Source organism: Heteronotia binoei, chromosome 21 (genome assembly GCF_032191835.1).
Source record: "Heteronotia binoei isolate CCM8104 ecotype False Entrance Well chromosome 21, APGP_CSIRO_Hbin_v1, whole genome shotgun sequence".
NCBI classification, from domain to species: domain Eukaryota; kingdom Metazoa; phylum Chordata; class Lepidosauria; order Squamata; family Gekkonidae; genus Heteronotia; species Heteronotia binoei.
The window spans coordinates 182,573,932-182,595,191 of NC_083243.1; positions in this window are offsets into that span (position 1 = coordinate 182,573,932).

Sequence of the window (21,260 nt, forward strand, 5' to 3'; positions counted from 1 at the left end):
AAGAGGATAAGGGTTTTTTTTCTGCGTTGTTACTTTTTATTTCTTATCTCTGGTTTCTCACTGGCAAACTGCTCTTGGACAGTCTTCCCTTTTTCTGACTCGACGTGTTTTTCTAGTTAAAGTTCTTATGCTGCCCAAACTATGGGGGGTAACAAACGCTACCATGAGAATAAGGACGCTAATTTGCAACCATCCTAGAAGCAAACAAAAATGGAGTATTTTACAACAAGTAAGAATGATTTATATCACTTACCTGTTTTTAACCATTATACTCCTCTGGTTGAAGCAGAGAGTGAACATATAACAGCTGAGATAAGAGACCATCAGTTTACACAACAAAGTGAGATGCCCAAGACAGCTGTGGTCAATTATCCAGAACTAACAGTTTTAATAGCTTGAACAGTAGCAAATATTTTTGACTGAAGTAGTGCAGTCAGTTCTCGAATTGCTAGTGAGGAAAAAATCGAAAGCAAATCTATCTCCAGTATTGGAAACTGCAAAGATGTGCTCTTATAGAAGGGTTCCCTCCCAAATGGCTTGCTCAAATGTTCAACTGAAACTACCAACTCAAGGGAGGAGGGCACACAGTAACCCTTCTAGCTTGCTTTTACAGCCTTACAAAGTGTGCCTTACAAGTTATCCTTATAGCGGCAGTTTACTATCCTGGAAATCAAAACACCTGGCCACTAAGCATATTCTGAACCTGCTTAAAGGCATAAAACATCCTTTGGATCTGACCACAGTAGAAGTGCTAAACTCCACCAGATATTTCCAAAAAGTCTTGCTCTCTTTTGACAGTACAATTTTCCCTTCTATGTTTCTGGCACAGAAATCTGCTTTATACTTTAAAGGGATTATCCCCACAAGAGTCTTTGTTAACTCTGAAATTACCCCTCTCTTCCCCCATTTGCACCAGTCTTCTCTTCAGGGGATAGCAAATAGTTTTACAGAAAAATGCTTAGATAAAGGTTCTTAGCCGCAACTGCATTAGTATGTTGAGACTGAACGGTTAACCCTGGGTGAAATGTTGGTCTGCAACTCAAGTGCTGTAGAGTCTCTCCAGCTCGACAACTCAAGAGAGGATGACTTGATAAGCTCATTTGGAGGCCTCCCCCCAAAAAAGCAGAATTGAAGATTCTGGACAGACTGCCCGGTGTAAGAACTAAACTGTTAGAAACAATGGTTTCCCAAAAACCACAATCCACAGCAGCTTCCTATGACACTTTATCTTCAGTCAACAACTATTTTACATCTATTGGATCCTCTGCCTCACAGTCCTCAAACCTGCACATACTAGAAAACTGAAGTAAAGTACAGAAGGAGGATTCTTCAAGTGGCTCACAGAAACCTAACATTGTAGAGACTGACTCCTCTTCATATTGAGAGCACTCTGGTTCCCTCTGTCCTGGAGAAGGAGGGGAATAATGGTTGTATTTTTTTTTAGATGCTGAGGGCGAATTGGACTTCATTTCCCCTCTGCCTTGACTAGATAAGTTCCCTGATTGTAAGATTCATAAAAAGACCACCAATAGTCAGGTTCTGTCCTTGATATCCTGGATAAGAGGATGGTATTGCAGAGTGAGGGAAATCAGTGCAATGAATTTTATCTGAAACTGTGATATAGTGCTTTGTCAGGAAACCTGGTGCCTGGAGAAGCCCTTTTTGAGCAGTTATAGAACATTTGCCCTTCCTGCAGAGGCATCAGAATATGGTAGAGCTAGGGGTGGACTCTGTATCTTCATTTCCTCTGTGCTCCAATCAACTGTTATATCACTTCTCAATTATGACCAGTCTGCATTAGTCCTTTTGTTTGAGAGTAACAATTCATACTGTAGAATAGTAAATGTGTATTTACCGCCTGGTGGAACAAATGACCAGATTTATGCTAGATTTTTGGGACTAGAATAGTATCTGTTTTATCTGATCACAGCCCACCCTGCCACTCACATTATCATTGGTGGCGATTTTAATGCTCGCATTGGCTCTGTTGACCATTGCGTGCATGCAAAGAGCAGAAAATGTTTGTCAGAAACTATAAGTAATGTATGGTCCCTGACTAGGACATCAAAAGACGGGGGTGGTGGTGATCAGAATGTCGTCAAAAAATGGCTGCACTCCCAGGATCCCTTTAAGGATAGAGTCCATTAAGTTCGGAAAGATCCCGGGGGCTATGCTCATCCTGAACCGCAATCACTGTACTCTAAAGGGTCCCCCGGTGTGTGATGATTGTTCGTGCCTCAGCTGTTGTGTCATCAACAGGGAGCTGTTGGTATGCCTGTGGTAAGTCCAGCTTCCCAAAGATTTTAGAACCAGCCAGGGAAGCCAGAACGTGGCTAACAATTGGGATTGGGTATGTGTGATCCTGCAGCACTTTATTAAGTGTGCCCTTGTAGTTTGTGCAGATGTGGAAGTACCCATTGGGTTTGATAGGCGTCACTATTGGGTTCCAAGGCGGTCTATCTCAGCCTCTATTTTGGGCTTTAGTGTGAATGGGATGCACTTTGCCTTTAACCTTATGGGCTGCACCTCTGGATTGAGTTGCAAAGGGACCCGTGCAGCAGCCCAGAGCTTCATCAAAAACCTCAGGGTACTCTTCATGGATGTGTGTAAAACTGTGAGGCTGAGGCTGATTTACCCCTCAATGAGGCGCTTTATTAGTTGCAGGGTGTCGATGCCACATGAGCTGAGCTGGAGGCGGTCCGAAGAGGTAGTGTGCTGCTCTGCCGATTCCTGGTATGTCACCTGGCACCTATAGCTTCCCTTGGCCTGGCAGGCCTGGACGATGTGGCCCACCCTGCTGCAGTTCCGACACATGTCGTTCTGGAACGGGCAGGAGTGGCACTCATGCGAGTCTCCACAGCTGGTGCAGGGCACTGAGGCTGGCTTGTCTGAAGGGTAAGTTGTGGCCACTGGGCGGCTCTCACAGCAAGGCGGGAGACGGAACTGGTGGGTCTCCTCACCGTCAGATGTTTCGAAGGTAGAGGATGCAGTGGCCTGATGCGCTGCTGCTGCTGAGTGGCTGCTGTGTGACTTCAAATGTGGTGGCCTCGCAAAGTGCTTTCGTTGGGGTGATGTCATCTGTGGTGAGGAGCTTGAGGCAACTTCTCATCCCGGATTCCCATTGCAAACCAGTCCAGGAGAACCTCGTCCAGGTTGTGGAACTCACAGCACAGGGCAATGCCTCTCAGCTTGGTGAGGTAGTCAGCAGTGGATTTGGAGGGCTTCTACTGTCGAGCCGGACCATTGATGTTTCCCACAGGTCTGGGTGAGCAGGGTTGATCTCCGGCAGATGATGTCCTGGAGCAACAGCCATGATTCCAGCTACAATGCATTGCGAGATGAGTGCAGAGCACTGGAGCTCAATGCATGGTGCATGCGGTGCGGCTGAGTGATAGGCTGACTCAACAGGATCCCACCTTTGTCGTCAGTGTTAAATAGTGAGTTCAATGCAGCAGAGTTCAACACACAACATGCTTTATCGCTACTACATACTAAAAAGACAACATGGTGGGGCTGAGACCCCACTTATATTCATGCAATAGAAACACACACACCCCAGTTCCCATACCAAATCATGGCAGTAAAGTTTTGTGCCATGACCACTTATTGCTTGCTGCTCTGAATTCAAATCTACAGTGAAGCTACCACGGAGCAGTAAATTCAGTACATAACACATTGCCAGACCAGGAGAAGGGGGACTGATGGGGGGGGCCTTAAAAGGTTGAGAAGGGGTTTAATTTGAAGGGCCTCCCCCCACCCTTTGTAGCTACAGGCCTGGAGAAGAGCCTTTTGATATTGAGGGAGAACTGTCTTTGGCTTGACTCAGAACTTTCCCAGCAATTATGAACACCATCCGAAAATGCCAAAAGGAAGGATTTTTTAAACTTTTCTTGAGAGTTCTAAATTGCATTCTTTTTTTGCATAAGCACCAGTCCTTTGGGGTACTGGTGATCCATTCAGAATACAGCTAAACATTATGAACTGGATTCATATTCCAAACCAAGTAGTTATGGGTTTTGGTAACATTTGGAGACTCTTGTGTATAGTTAGAACAGAATCTGCATAATGTAACAACAGCACTCTAACTTGAATCTGTATCTTAAAAATGATTTTTTTTCTAATAATATTTCAATTTTATGAATGCTCCAGTGATTCAAACATAATATAATATACAAAGCTATTAAAAGACAATTCTTTTGAGAACGGATTTCCCCCTCTCCCCTACATGATATATAAGTATGCAATAATAATGACTGAACTTTTCCCGAACAGCTAATAGCTTCAGTTGTACTGCCATTTGTTTTTTTTAAAAAAACTGAATGTGGTGAACCATGGGTTTTTGTTTGCTTTTAAAATCACAGGCAGACTAGAGCTTTTATTCTTCCTTTTTCAAATGTTTTGAACGTTCTTCAGGCTTTCTTGAGTTTGCTCATTTCTGCTGGGCTTTTACTTTAATCATAACCAAGGTTATAGCTGATGCTGTGATATGATAAGCAAGGAGAGAAAAACCAGCTCTGTGTACTGTAAACTGGGGTGTTATTTCTGAATCCAGATTATTTTTAGCATCTGATAGCACACAGACAGGTTCCCTATGATAAGCATTTTAGATCTGAAGCTTAGAAATTCTGGAAAACTAAGCTTGGAAGGGTCACCTCACCACCAGTCCCGGAAATAACTAGGCCTCTGCTGAGCAGGATGCAAACATGGGGGGATGTCCTCACTTTACAGCAGCAGAAGGTCAGGCCAAGGTGGCCCAAAGGAGATGAAGTGCTTGACTGACTGCAAGCAACCCCATCCCAGAGCCAGGCAGTGAGAACAATAATTATTTGCAGGAATATGGCCCAAGCACAGGACAGCTGCAGGAGCTCCACACCTGCCAGCAGGGCAGCTGAGCCTGATTACTTCCTATCCTATATAGGTTAAGGCTAGGGAAGACTGCCTTGCTGGATCAACTGGTCCACCAGATACAAGTGTATGTGTCATATTCAGTCCCTTGCCTCCAGCTCGGGTTGCCAGCTACATGTTATGAATTTCCTGGATATTTTTAGAGTGGAGCCTGAGCATGGTGGGGGTCTATGGAGGGAGGGACTTCAGTGGGGTATAATGCCATAGAATCTACCTTCCAAATCCACTATTTTCTCCAGGTGAACAGATCACTGTCACCTGGAGATCAGTTGTAATTCCAGGAGTTCTGCAGCCACCACCTGGAGGTTGGCAACTGTAGTCCTAGCTCCAGGCTGCCGGCACCTGTTGGCATTCCCAGGCTTTGCTATCTATACCTGAAGGTAGTTCTCCAGAGAAGACCTGACAGGGCCAGCCTGAAGAACACAAGACAGAACACAAGACAGTCCACCCTCCAAAGCCACCATTTTCTTTCAAGGGAATTAATCTCTGTTACCTGGAGATCAGTTGTAATTCTAGGAGATCTCCTGTCGCTACTTGGAGGTTGGCCATCCTACATAGAGATCAAAGGCTAACAAGCAAGAGATGCAAGGGATTATGCTCAGGAAAAAGTTTTCAGTTGGTGGACATTGTTGGGTCCTAAGAAAAAGGTTACCTGAGCAGATCAGGCATCAAGACGGTCTGACTTGGAGACAATGGATGGGCATGATTCTGCCTCTACCTCAGAAGATGATAGGAGACCTTATTCTCTTAGGAAGAACAGGGATAGGGCTCCTTTTTCAGAACAGCATAAAAGGAAGAACAAAAACCAGACTTTCTCTTAACTTTAGCTTGCAGATAATCCTAATAAAAAGCAGTCTCATGTACATGCAGGTGTTTCCCTCTGAGTTTTCGGTAGAAATTTTCACCTTTTTCCTTAATTGTTCAGGTTTGTGCTTAAACTTCTCTAGGGACAAGGGAAATTTCCCTTTCCAGCAGTATTGAAGCTCAGTGACATGAGGTCAATGGTGATGCAGTCTGTGCCATATTTGAAAAATGACATATTGATTCATTCAATCTGCCAAACTGGTAAACAACATCAGCTATGATTTCTCATTCTCATGAAATTTACAGAGCAGTCCTAAACAGAGCTTTACCCTACTAAGTTCATCAAAGTCAATGGGCTTAGAAGAGTGTAACTCTGCTTAGAATAGTACTGTTACCATAGTCCATTGGCATTTTTTTTCATAGCTCACAGTAACCAAAGATATAGATATTGTTTTATAATAAATTTTCTGCTGATCATTAAAAGGTTTTGTTCGTTTTGCTTTAGAAAATTGTTGGGTGCTTAGTCTGTTTTTACCTCATTGCCTGCCTGCTTTTCAGATTTGCTCAGAGTAAAGGAAGGGAATGCAAGAAGAGCAGCAAAGTGAGTGAGTAGCTGAGCAGATAATCTAACCACACTGGGGCTTTCCTGCCAGAAGAGTTACCAGATTTCCCCACCAAAGATAACTATCTTCACAGACATTCTATGCACACAGTTTTCCCTTTCTATCTGTCACTGCACTAATCCATTGATTTTGGGAAGGCTTATATATGCTGTAAGAGCCTGTTTGTTTATTATTCCTTTTCTGCTCTGGGGCTAGGTGAGATATTTGCAAGACATCTGCAGGCTTTTGCAGGGCTGAGAATCAGCTATTTCTCATCCTACATGGCTTCTCTGAGATTTACAAGCAGAAATTAGTTTCTTACTGAAGCCACTGGGAGCCACCATCAACCATAATAACTATCCCCATCAGAAAGGATCCAGACCATATTTTTATCTGGTATTCATTCAATGATCCCTCTGTCTTGATCTTGTTTTAATTATTGTTTTATTGGAAGCCTAATTCTACTGTTTTAAATTGTCTAAATTGATGTATTTTTAAAGCCATTGTTGTAAATTGATGTATTTTAAAACTAAATTTTATGTTAGATTTTATATGTTGTGAGCCGCCCTGAGCCGCTTCGGCGGGAAGGGCGGGATATAAATTGAAATAAACTGAAACTGAAACTAAAACAAAACAAATATTCGAATGCTTAAAAAACTGTTGAAATCAATTTTCCATGAAATGTAAAGGGATTCTGAGTAGTAAATAGCCCCCCCCCCACATTATTAATGAAGGGGGCATGGCCAGTGACATCACATCTGGTGATGTCACCGGAAACTGTCAACCCTATGCATAATTAATTAAGGGGGTTTGGCCAGTGATGTCACATCCAGTGATGTTACCGGAAACTGTGTCATCAGAGTCATGACCCCAATGATGTCACCCAGGTCATGACCCCAGAGTCACGTGACCTAGCCCCGCCAATTACCATCTATGCCCCACCATGATGTAGCTACCCCGCATATTTAATTAAGCACCTCCTCCAGGAAATGATCGTACTGACTCACACCATGTGGCATAGCCAGGCCAATCAGCATCTACGTCCACCCAGCTGTGACGTAGCAACCCTGCATATTAATTGAATAGGCCGGAAATCAGATATGTAGCCCCCCCTGCCCCCTTCTCCAGCACCGTGCACTGCAGTATCATTGAACTTCCGCCTGTGGCACCCCACCCCGGAAAATGGGGGCTGCCACGGAGAAGGCCTGAGTAGGTCCATGTGACCCCTCTAACAACATGCCCGGTCACCCCTGGCCAATAGCAAATAACTCCCACCAGGTTATTTTAGGAAAGAAGCCATTTGTGCTTGAACACACATGCGCAGGCTCTTGCTGAGAACATGGAAACTCCTGCCAGATCCGTGATACTTTCCAGCCCGCTGCCACTGGTGAGACAAAATTTTAAAAGGAGATATGTGAGCAGTTCTGAGGATGAAGAATTTGTTCCCGCAAAGCTCCATTTCCCGGGGCCTGTTTTTGACAAAGAGACACGCGTTAGTATGGACAGCAAGGAGACAATAGCTGACATGCTAGCTAAAAATAGCATTTCCAAAATTTTGCAAGGCCTCCTGGAAGATTTCCCAGACACTCAGGAACTTATTCCCTACAGCACCCAGGTTTTCCAAGAGATTCCTGATTCCCAAGAGCTGATTCCAAGTGAGAACTCTATGCCACAGGTAATTTGGGAAAAGGGGATGGGGTGGGGGAGTAGAAAAAGTTATTGGAAACAGACTTTGCATAGTGCTTTTAACTGAAAAAAATCTGCTTTTAATTTTCTAGTATTCTGCCTGCATTGATCCACAAACTCCAGATTTAAAATTGGCTGAAGCCACGGAGGAGAATATTCCTTCAGAGGCAAAGATCTCCACACAGGTATGGACCCCAGTTGTTGAGTGTTGTGTGGTGGGTGTGGGGGCTTGTCAAGGCTTGTAAAACTAAAATAAATGCTGTCTTTTTAACAGGAACAGCGAAAAATTCCATTTGGCATGATGCCCAGGGAACCAGTCATTGCCATGAGAAAGCTTTTAAACATGAAATTTTTTGAAGATTCTGACTGTATACCACCCCGAAAATGGAAATCAGCAATGTCAGCATTAGTTCGTGCTGCGGTCTATTCAATAACAATGCATTGTATCAATGAATTTTTATATGATTCTTGTGAAGGATGCCAGCTTCAATTGCCCGGACAGAAATCTCACGCGTGTGTTTCTTGGTCTGAACAAACAGTAGACCGCAAGGTGAAATTTGTAATTGATGAAATGTCAATACATTCGATGATGCAAGCTGTGAGCACGGTTGCCTATTCATTGAAATATCTGCTCTTCACGCAAGAGAATATGGACCAAATATTTGATTTATTAAATAAAGTTGAAAATGCGTCAAATTCACACAAAACTCTTGAAGCAAAACTCTGACAGTGCAATGGTTAAATATGTTGAAGGCTATATCAAAAATTTGCATTTTTGTTCATTATTTCTGCACCAGGAAAAAATGGCAATTCTGTGATGTAAATAAAAGAGAGATTGCAGCTGCTTTTTACTGTCTGTTTTTGAAATAAACCTTGTAAAAGACTGCAACTCCATTTTTCACTCTCTGTAAATGAAAAAAGCTTGTAAATAAAAAGGAACCGTTTTAAAGAAATCAGTGTTATTACATGCCCAAGCATGCCCCCATGAAATGAAGGGCTGGTGGTTGCAAGGGAGGGAGGCAGGGGGCTGCACTCTGATTAAATCTGGCAGCATTTTAAAATTCCTAGGATGCTTAGCCCCCATATTTACTGGCTGCTGTTTTGTTTTTTTTTTAAGTTTGGGAAGGGGGGTTACAAGGGAGAAATGAAGGGGGCTGCACTCTGATTAAATCTGGAAGCATTTTAAAAAATGCTAGGACTGCTGACTGCTGTTTTTTTAAAAAAAAAGTTTGGGAAGGGGGGGGGTTGCATGGGAGAGAGGAAGGGGGGCTGCACTCTGATTAAATCTGGCAGCATTAAAAAAAATGCTAGGATGGTTAGCCCCCCTATTTACTGGCTGCTGTTTAAAAAAAAGTTTGTGAAGGAAGAGCCTTATATATATAGCAGTGTATTCTGAAAAACCACTTACCCTCTTCCCCATGTGCTTCCTGAAACCATGGCTGCTTCTTCTCTGAGATGGGGGGGGGAGGGGATTTTGCAGTCACACGGATAGAACCTGGTTACCTTTAAAATTCATGGATAAAAAACCGTTTGAAAAAGCTCATGGTTTTTTCATTAGGCCAGCATGCCCCTGAAAAAGATGATGATGGGCCTTCTAAGGAAAATTTCCCTCCTCCCTTATCCCTGTAGGAAACCAAGAGACGCCTGAAACTACTATCTGGTAAATTTTAAGTTTTGCTTCACTGTTCTGGATTGACATTTTAAAAAGCAAGCTTAATGTTTAATTTTTATATGGTGGGGAAAAGATTTTTAACTTTGTTCCTATGTAATAACTCTCCACTGTAGATGAGAAATGGTGCAAATCTGATGAAGCACATGTGGGCTCTAAGCAAAACATAGCAGGCCAACAAATGCTAGGGGGTGCTATGAAACACAAAGGATCCCTGAAAGGTGTGTGTGTTTTGGCTTGCTGTATTAATAATATTTGGCATGACTGTTTTGGCTTGCTGTGTTAATATTTTTTGCTGAGGCTTGGCATTTTATTTTCATTCAATCTTCTGTCTTAAGGATGTCACAAACCAGAGATATCCTCAGAGCACAATGATCTCCACCATGCTGAGGTCTGCACGTGGCCGCAAAACATCAGCACAGTAACTCAAGCTTCCATGAAAGGATCATCCACCCCTCCCCAGCCAAAAAGATGTGGTAAAGTGAAAAGGAAACGCACAAACCAAACAGACTGTAAACACCTACAAAAGGGTGCTTTTGAACCACCTTCTAAGAAACAGAAAATTGACAATGCTAATGTGGATGCGTCTTTTAGGGACATGTGTGAACGCATGCTAAAATTGCTGATGGCTACAACAGCTGGAATGCAAACGATTGTTGACCATGCAAACAGTTTTCAATCATTGGGTATAGACAGCTCCTGCAACCCCTTAAGTGCTGCTTTTAAATGCAGCCTTATGGGTTTCTGAAAAGGTTCTGAAATTATTTTACAAATTGATTTGGTGTGTAAAAGCAGGGAAAGGGGTACAAGCCAGGTTAGAGGCTGTCAGCCCCGCATTAATATCACTACAGATGCCCTTTTTAGCGAGATATGTGAGCGTGTGTTGAAATTGCTTGGCATTACAACAGCTGCTGTGCAAATACTTAACGGCCAAACCACAAGCTTTCATTCTTTGGGGCTAGATGGCTCTTGCAATCTTTTAAATGCTGCTTTAAACGACAGCCTTGTTGGTGTCTAAATGGGGGAGCGCTGCAGAAAGGTGTGGGGCAGGTCTGGGGGCCTCGTCACACACACCAAAGGAAAAGCAAGCATTTGAAACTGAAAAAGATTTTGCAAAGAGTCCTTCAAAAGTAACTCAGGAATGCAAAAAAGGTTAAATCTAGACAAAAAGAAGTGACTCTTTTAAGGTTTCTTAGCAGAGTCTGGGCCTCTGAGAGTCCAAATGTTAACATAGGTGATGGCGCATCTCTCAGCACAGAGGTAGAACCTGCTGCCACCTTCATTTTGCCAAATAACAAAGCAGTCCCTGCCTTTGAGTGTGCAAATGATAATTCAGTTCATGGTGCTCCTCTCAGCACAGAGGTAGAGCCTGTCGCCACCTCCAATTTGGCAAATAACAATGCTGCTGTTGAACAAGGCCCCTCGTCACCCCCACAAAAACTGTCCCCTAGCCTTGACACACCAAAAGTTTACCTAGAAAAAGTTGGAGAGTGGGAATGACATCTTGCAAACTTGCCAATGGATCAGTATTCAGAGGCGTTCAGGTTTGTAAACTTAGAGCAGTTAAGCCAACCCACCCTCATACAAGAAGCAATACGGGAAGCTATTCAGCGCCTTCTTAACGATATGAGAGCCAGAGTCCAGGATGGTGATTTAGTGCAGCTCCATATCGATGGGGTGGGGCTAAGCAATACCCTGCATTCTGTAAGGAGGCCAGCAGGTGGCTTTCCTGCTGATGAGTTTATAAATCAAATGTCAAACCTCATGCAGAGTAATGCCGAAATTCATCTTCATGGAACCCTGCGCTTAATTATGACGGTAATAAGGAACAGAGGGGGAGAGGGAAGAGAGTTATAAGTACCGTCCTCTATAGTGAAGTTATCAAAAAGAAGCGGCAACATTTATTAAATCCAGATCATGGCAATTGTATTCTGTGCTTTGGGATAAGTCTCATTGGTGTTATGCTTGGACCCCAAATGTAGTCCTCAGCAGGAGGTAAAATGCAATAATTACAAAGTATATTGTAAAACCTGGATCTGCCTTGAAAAACAAAGGGATCTGCCAGACATCTGCAAAATCATGCCAATCCTATGCTCCAAAGAAACACACATGCTGTGTTTGCTGGTGTAAACAATGCATAGAGCCTGTTGGGAAAATAAATAGCCACCGCTGTTTCATGCTTCCTCTTAAAAAAGGTTGAAATTGAAAACAATTATATTTTTTACAATTTCAAATGTATGCAAGAGACCGGCATACATATTCCAAATTATATGTATGCAATGGGGCTAGAGGAAAGTGATACCTGGGAATTCAAAGAAGAGGGCTGTGTATCAAGCTTTGTTAAAAAATTCAACAACAAGACATTCAAGAATTATAACTTGCTAGTGCATAAGGTGAAGGGGTATGATAATTACTTTATCATTAGGCAATTATTAGTAGAAAAGATGGAAGTCGACCTGCTTAGACAAGGGGGGAAGCTCATGTGCATACCGGTTAAGAAGCTAGGCATCAGTTTTCTGGACAGCTTAAACTTCTTGCCAATGAAGCTGACCAAATTGCCACAAGTCATGGGCTTCTCTGGATGTAAGGGATTCTTCCCCCATTACTTTAACACTGCTGCTAATTGGGAGTATGTTGGGCCAATGCCTAGGATGGAGGATTATGGTGTTGATAGCATGATGAAGGGTGAGAAAGCAGAGTTTCTTTCCTGGTACATGGAGAACAAAAATAATGAATTTAACCTACAAAAAGATCTGGCCTATTATTGTCAACAAGATGTTAAAATCCTGAGAAAGGCTTGTCTCTTGTACAGGGAGGAAATTATATCCATGTCAGGAATTGACCCCTTTAACCACATAACTCTCGCTGGGGTGTGCAAGGCAATGTATAGACACATGTTTTTGAAACCTGATACAATTGCCCTCCTGCCACATGACCATTACCATAGGCAAGAAAAGCATTTTTCAACCCCATCCATATAGTGGCTAATGTATATTGAGCACAAGGAGGGTCTCCAGATACAGCACGCCCTGAAAGTTGGCGAGCTAAAAGTAGGAAATTATTTTCTTGATGGTTATGAGGTGGTTGGGGGGTGACCAACAGCCTTTGAATTTAATGGGTGCTTTTTCCATGGTTGCCCCACATGCTTCAGCTCCAGTGATAGAAACCCACTGACAGATTCATCCTTTGCTGACTTACACTTTAGAACCCTAAGGAAAGAAAGTTACTTGAAAAGCCATGGATATGCTGTTAGGTCCATATGGGAACACAAGTGGAGGGAGATGATGACAGCTGACAGGGAGCTTGGAGGCTTTCTGAGTGAGAAGAAATTTCCATCACCACTGCTCCCCACTCCCCAGAGATGCTCTCTTTGGGAGCAGAACAAATGCCATTTGCCTCTATTACAATGCTGAAGCTGGTGAAAAAATACATTACTATGATTTCACCAGCCTGTACCCTTTTGTCAACAAGACAAAGAAATATCCAATTGGACACCCCCAAATTATTTATAAGGACTTTGCCCCAGTATCAGAATACTTTGGCCTGGTCAAACTGAAGCTGGTGCCACCTCAAGGTCTCTTTTTCCCTGTATTACCCTACAAGGTGGGGGGCAAACTTCTGTTCCCCCTCTGTTGCACATGTGCAGAGATTAAGCAACAAGAGCCTTGTATTCATTCTTCACTGTAAAGAGTGCTAGAAGGCATGTGGTGCAGAGTGGAACTGATGAAGGCCCTTGAGAAGGGGTATCAGATCATATCTATTAGTGAGGTGTGGCATTTTGAGGAAAGCTCTGAAGATCTGTTTTCTGAATACATTAAAGTGCACCTCCACAAAAAAAACCCAGGAGTCTTCTGGCTATCCTATCTGTTGTACAGATGAGGGGGAAAGGGCCAAATGCATACAGGATTACCTAGAGAAAGAGGGCGTTCAATTGCATCCTGAACACATAGCTATCAATCCTGCAAAGAGGCAGATTGCAAAATTATTTTTAAATTCCTTGTGGGCAAGTTTGGCCAGCGTTCAAACTTGGTAAACACTACCATAGTGAGGGATGCTACTAAGCTTCTAGAATTTGCCTTTTCTCCAGCATATGATGTGTCAGGATTTGACATAATTGACGATGAAACAGCAAGCGTATCCTAGAAACACGCAAAAGATACAGTTACCTTAGCTGGCAACATGAATGTTCTGATTGCATGTTTTGCAACATCCTATGCATGGTTAGAATTGTATGAAATTTTAGACAGGCTGCAGGACCATTTCGCTTACATGATTCAGTCATTTTTGTCAGTAGGGAGAGGAATTTTATTCCGGCTCTCGGAGGTTATTTAGGAGATCTCACATCCAAACTCCCACCAGATGAACATATCACAGAGTTCACATCAGCAGGTCCTAAAACCTATAATTACAAATTGTCGGGTGGAAAGGTGTGCATGATAGCCAAAGGCATCACCCTCAATGTTTCTAACTGTAAAAAAATTAACTTTAATACCTTGAAGGACCTGGTGTTAGATTATACTGCCGAGCAGGCATCTAAAGAGACACATGAGTCCAGCAACCCTCCATCATAAGGAAAAAGAATCAGTGGCTTATTGATACAGGGCCACTTAAGAAAACCCTCAGAGTCATTTATGATAAGAGGGTCCTTGTGGAAAAATACAGAACATTGCCATACAGTTTTTAAAATGGATGTACAGTGGAAACATCCATTTTTTGCAGTATTGGCAGGGCCTAGCAATTGTGGCAAGAGTGTCTTTGTAAAAAGTATTTTGGACAATGCTCAACATGTGCTTTCTGTATCACCTGATAATGTCATGTGGTTTTACAGTTGTTGGCAGAATCTGTATGGCGAAATCCTTTGTAAATTCATGTCTGTAAAGTTTGTTGAAGGGCTGCCTGAAACCCTAAATGATGATTTGAACTCATGAAACCCCATGTGAGAACCGCCACCAGAAATAAAGCCAAAGATGTAATAGGTCACATTTCTGGCGCTGTTCTAAATAAAGTGAGTCCCCCCTGTGTTGTCTTTTAAGGCCAAAGCCCAGGCATATTTAGACAATAGTCAACCACTGTTAAAATGTACTTGTAGCCATCACTATTTTTGGAAAATTTCTGCATATCAACTAAATTCGCCTGCCACTGGGCACTAAGACCAGAAACCATGGTCTTATTTCTCCTAAAGCAGATGTGGGGTTGCTTATGCAATGTGTAAGCCAGTTAGTAACATGATTTTGAGTGAGAGCTTTACACTGCTTTTTGGCTGCCTGAAAGAGAGGCCTCACCCCGCCAACGCTCCCTGCTTCTCCGGGTGTATAATACATGTGCCTTAAGACCTCCTCTTCATCAACTGCCCCCATCATCGCCCGCTTAACTCAGAAATGATCACACAAGGTTATAAAACAAATGTCCTTATTGTAACAGAACTACCTCTTCCTCTTATTATTCATTTTATTCTTCTTTTTCTTGTCACACTGGGTAACTTTGGTACAGATACACAACACACACGATAGGTTCACGTCAACAGGGTCACCAATGTGAAGATTACTGAAAGCCTGGATAAAATTCTCATCAAGCTGTCAAAATAAAATGAATAGCTCAGTGAAAAAGTCCATCACCCGCCTTCATTATACACCCATTCATAAACACTGCTTTATCTGATTACCTGTGAGTTTGGCACCACGTTCTCTTGTTCCATGGATTTGTCTAAAACCTCCTCATTTTCACCCCCCTCTGGAGTTTCTTCATCTTCAAACTGCTCAGCAGGGTCCTGGTAAATACACCACAGTGGGTTGGGCATTCCCAAGTTCATCTCATCTTCAGGGCAGCTGGAAAACGCCATCCACACATCATGCTGGCTTCCTCATGCAGGCATCATCGTGTTTTCTGTTCTGCCATTTACCTCTGGAGTTGTGGAGTGCTTGGACATCTCCGCAGCCTCATTGGAGACCAGGTAAGTACAGCACATAGGGACAACTCCACCAAAGTACATAGTAGATGCAGAAGGGATGTCAAATACTAGCTGCCTGGCAGGAGCGCCAATGTTGTTGAAGCTAGGCCTTCCCAATTGCAGTGGTGTGGTGAATACCTGGGACCTGGCAGAAGTTTCCATGTTCTCAGCAAGAGCCTGCGCATGTGTGTTCAAGCACAAATGGTTTCTTCCCTAAAATAACCTGGTGGGGGTGGGCTATTGGCCAGGGATGACAAGGTGTGTTGTTAGAGGGGTCACATGGACCTACTCAAGCCTTCTCAGGGTTGGCCCCCATTTTCCAGGGTGGGGTGCCACAGGCGGAAGTTCAATTACACTGCAGTGGGTGGTGCTGGAGAAGGGGGCAGGGGAGAAGGTTACATATGTGATTTCTGGCCTGCTCAATTAATATGTAGGATTGCTATGTCACAGCGGGGTGGACGTAGACACTCATTGGCCTGGCTATGCCACATGGTGTCAGTCAGTAAGGTCATTTCCTGGAGGAAGTGCTTAATTAATCAAATATGCAGGGTAGCTACGTCATGGTGTGGCATAGATGGTGATTGGCGGGTCTAGGTCATGTGGGGGTGGGGCTAGACAGGACACATCCTGGTGGGAGGTGCTTAATTAAATATGTAGGGTAGCTATGTCATGGTGGGGAAAAGATGGTGATTGGTGGGGCTAGGACATGTGACTCTGGGGTCATGACCCTGTCGACATCATTGGGGTCATGACCCTGATGACACAGTTTTCCATGACATCACTGGATGTGATGTCACTGGCCACGCCACCTTCATTAATTATGCATGGGGTTGACACAGTTTCCAATGACATCATTGGATGTGACATCACTGGCCACACCACCTTCATTAATAATGTGTGTGGGGGGGTCTATTTACTACTATTGTGGCTCCTTAGATATTATGTCAAATAACTGTTCCACAAACTCAAAGGCTCTGTTATGCCCAGACTGGCATGCAGTTGTTGTCTACTCTGAATTCAAGCCTTACAACTCTGAGGTAAATAAGACTGATTTCCACTATGCAAATATGCTGGTACTATAATTTGAATCTATTAGAATCACTGGCAACTAGCAGCAGGGCAATATTCAATTACTATAATGTTCATAAGCATAAATGATAGTGTGAAAAAAAAAACCAGAATTGTAGGAACCTCTAAGAACTATGAAATTCCAATTTGTTGTCTCGTAACCAAGAAGTTTTCGTTGTATACTCATCCACTGGAATGTTTGTACCATATAAGACAGGATTTTCTTTTTCTTTCTTTGTATTAAAGAGCAATGTTACCCTTATATTGTTATGCCATTAAAAAAAAAAAAAACCTCTGCTACTTATCAGTCAGTAATATATAGCCTGGTGGCACAGAGTGGTAAAGCTACAGTACTGCAATCTGAGCTCTCTGCTCACTACCTGAGTTCGATTTAGGCAGAAGCTGGGTTCAGAAAGCTGATTCAAGGTTGACTCAGCCTTCCATCCTTCTGAGGTCGGTAAAATGAGTACCCAGTTTTCTGGGGGGAAAGTGTAGATGACTGGGGAAGGCAATGGCAAACCACCCTGTAAAAAAAGTCTGCTGTGAAAACGTCATGATGCAATGTCTCCCCAGAGTTGGAAATGACTGGTATTTGCACAGGGGACTACCTTTACCTTTAATATATATATATATATATATATATATATATATATATATATATATATATATATATAGCATGAACATGTATATTTTCCGTGTAAATGACTACTTACATCTGGGATTGATGTTATTATGTGGCTGAGCTTGGGAAGCTTTTTGAAGCCAAAAACTTTACTATTTTGAGAACAAGATGAAAGAAAGATCATGCATCTCCATCCATCTATAAAATGTAGGTTGGAGGCTCATTCAGCCATGATTTGCCTTGGACTATATAGGGAAGGATGAGGGGTTAACCCATCAACCTCCACTCAGTTTCACTAATTAAAACTGACTATCCTGATCTTTTATTGGCATTTTTAAGGGGTGTGTGTGGAGATGAGTAATTTTTCCCTTTAAAATGCTAATAATAAAGCAGGAAATCTGAGTTCAATTAGTAAAACTATGTGGCACTTGAAGGTTAGATCCTTTCTCCCTTTACAGCACAGTTAAAAACAAAACAGAGGCATCAGGAGTCTTAAGTTTGCCTTATATATGGACATAGAAGTGTGATCATCTTCTCAATAATAGGCTAAAATCATCAGACACCTGCCTGAATGTCTGTGAGGCCCTCCCTAGAAATTAGCTGAAGGAAGTGATTTTGTGGAATGTCTATAGATTATCCAACTACTGAAGTATAAAGTCAGTAATATAATATGTCGGTAAGCAACTTAATTTCTAGGAAAGAAGTGGAACATCAGTTTGGCTACAAAATGTCACACAAGAGCTTACCTGGGGATTACCTATACGTAGGAGGAGAGCTGAATGCTGGCAAGCTAAGTGGGAATATATGAAAGCTAAGGGGGGGAAACCAATCCAAAGTCAGAATAGATGAAAGATGCAGACATGGTCTTCCGAATTATGTCACCTTGAGCTCAGCAGAGGTCCCTAGATCGTCTCTCCAGTGGCCCCTCTGAATCAAATGGTTGGAGGGGTGCCACAGACATGGCACCCCCAAGGAGACCCTGAAGGGGTTTTCTTTCAGCATGGGAATTTTGCAAGAAGCCAGTGACATAGCGGCAGCTGTTCCTGTCCTTCCTGTATGCCCCAAAGCTCCACCACCATAATAGCTAACACAGCAGTAAGAGGTAAACGCCCGACCGCTTGCTTTCTTTTCTCTCAATAAACTCCTGATATATCACTTTCCTACCTCAAGCATGGCAATTCTACTTGGCAAGTAAGTGTGCTTTCAATACCACTGGCTAATGGGTCGTTTTACATAACAAGTGAGTCAGTTCAAAGGAAGGGAAAGAGGTGGATTCCACCCCCACTTGCCCTGTGAATGAGGCTTCAAAAAGTTAAAGAACAACTTTGAGCATTGGCAACAATTTGAATTAGACTGAATACAGATACCTAAATCAACCCGGATTATAATTGGATATGTGTTAAAGAGGCTATTATCCGGCTGCAATATGGTCTAAACAAAAACGAGATATATTCTAGAGAGATCTGTCTTTGTCGTCTGATTGCAACTGAAATGGTAACATCCCAAATCACAGCTGGAGGAGATTTGGAGAGGCAGATTTGGAGAGAAAGACGTGGAAATTTTTCAGGAAGAAGGGTCTTTGAACTATTCCCTCTGTGGGTAATTAGATATGGAATTTTTAATAAGAAATGATATGCGATTTTAAAAGGTCAAGTGAGATCTTAGGGATTGAAAAAAATTGCAAAAAATGTTATATAAATAAATAGTTATTTTGGATCAATTGTTAAGAAGACAGACAGCACAATTATTTAGTAATCTGGTAGATCTGCTCTTAGTATGTTTGTTTGGAGAAACTGTCTATACTGAGACAGATAAACTATTATGTCTTATCTTTAAGGAGAGCCAGTTTGGTGTATCTATATCCAAATGCATTCATCAGAGGAGTGCGGAGGCTAAACAGATGTTTCTGCACACATGGGGGTTTCACATGGGGAGAGCCAGTTTGGTGTAGTGGTTAAGTATGCGGACTCTTATCTGGGAGAACCGGGTTTGATTCCCCACTCCTCCACTTGCACCTGCTAGTATGGCCTTGGGTCAACCGTAGCTCTGGCAGAGGTTGTCCTTGAAAGGGCAGCTGCTGGGAGAGCCCTCTCCAGCCCCACCCACCTCACAGGGTGTCTGTTGTGGGGGAGGAAGGGAAAGGAGATTGTGAGCCGCTCTGAGACTCTTCGGAGTGGAGGGCGGGATATAAATCCAATATCATCTTCTTCTTCTTCTTCTTCTTCTTCATCTTCTTCATCTTTAACTTATTTTTTTTCTCCCTATGTTCTATGACATTTTAAATCATTTCCCCCCCCTTTCTTTCTGTTTGAATTAAGTTAGTTAGAAGGATAAAGATATCTGTTTCATATGCTTATTTTAATGATGATATTGTTAAACTAACAAGTTAGTCTTTGCTTTCAATATGGTTAAGCTTAGCCAGCCAGTTCTGTGTTGAGACTGCTCTGACTCTTTTATACTTATATGTGCTGAAGAAGAATTGTTTAGACTTGTATTTTAAGTAATAGTTTAGTAAAAAATCTATAATGAAAGATAAAGATGGTAAAATATATGGAGAGAACTTCATACTTGCAGGTAGAAAGAATTGGGTATTTCACTTGGAGGTAGAATTGTAACTGACATATTTGCATTTTTCTTTGTTTCTGTTTTTCCCACTTTGTATCCACCCCTTCCCGTCTTTAATGTATCTATGCTTGTGCCTCTTCTCTTTGTAGTTAAAATCAATAAAAATTATAAAACACGGGAGATGCAGACATTACTGTAATGGGCTATGCAGTAAAATTACATCTCACCCACATATAATTCATGTTAAATGTTAAGTTTTGGGAGATAAATGATTAACTTGCACTGTGCAGATGCTCAAGAGCCCAGATTAAGACAGCTTTCAAAGATGGAAAAAGGAAGTAGATCCAATGCCTCTATTTAGCATTCAGTCTGCCATGCTGGGAAGAGTTACAATTAGGGATAGGCATGAACTGACTCACAAACTGAAATTTGTGATGAATTTTGGTCAGTTCAGGGGTTGTAAAGTCAAGATAATGGGAGGTCAACTGGGACAAACTTTCTGCAGACTTCCAAACTGTTCATGGAACTTTGTGCTGGTTCATGAGTGAATACATTTCCAAATAGACTGTCTCTGCTCAATCAAAATGTTTACAAAACTTCAAAGTGACAACTTGGAGGCCATGTAGAGGAGCATCTGGGGGAGGTCCTCCTGAATCTCTGCCTGTCAAAATGACCATGAATGGTTCAGGAATGTATAGAACAGATCCTGTGCAAGCTAGACACACAAAATGCAGAGGGTCTCCATCCGACTCTCTTCAGCCTAAAATTGATATACTAAAGGCCAATAAAACAAAACTGTTTTGTTTCCTTACAATATGCAACAGACTCATCATTGAATGGAAGAGACCAGAAGTTTTCTCCAGGTAATGAACACGGCCTGGTATATAATAAAGATGGATAGCTTTCTTTGTTAAAGGACTTTGTTATAATGATGAGAACTGTTCATGACCATAATAGAAGCAGGGGAGTCCCCCTCCCCCCACACAAATTAGGCATTGAAAATGTGTCCCTTGTGAGACAACAGCTGGACTGAGTCTTGTGCTGCCACCCAGCCAATAAATGAAAAGTTGGGTGTGTTTCTTTAAGCATGCTGCGCCTCTTGGTCTGCAGGTTTTTGTATCAGCTGGAGGTAGAGGGAGAAATTCTCCCATTTTTAATCTAAGATTTTGAAAATCTAATAACCCAAATATTGTTACAATTTGTCACAATCCATCAATATTTCATTTCTAATGAGGATCAACACAAATGGATTAATGACTAACAAATATTCTAATGCAGTTTTCCTGAAAGGGAACTGAGATGCTAGAGCTGTTTATTATACTTTTCTGGAAAAGGTTCGGGGTGTTTTTTTTTCCCCAGTCTGAGGATGTGGATAGGCTCCTTAAAGATCTG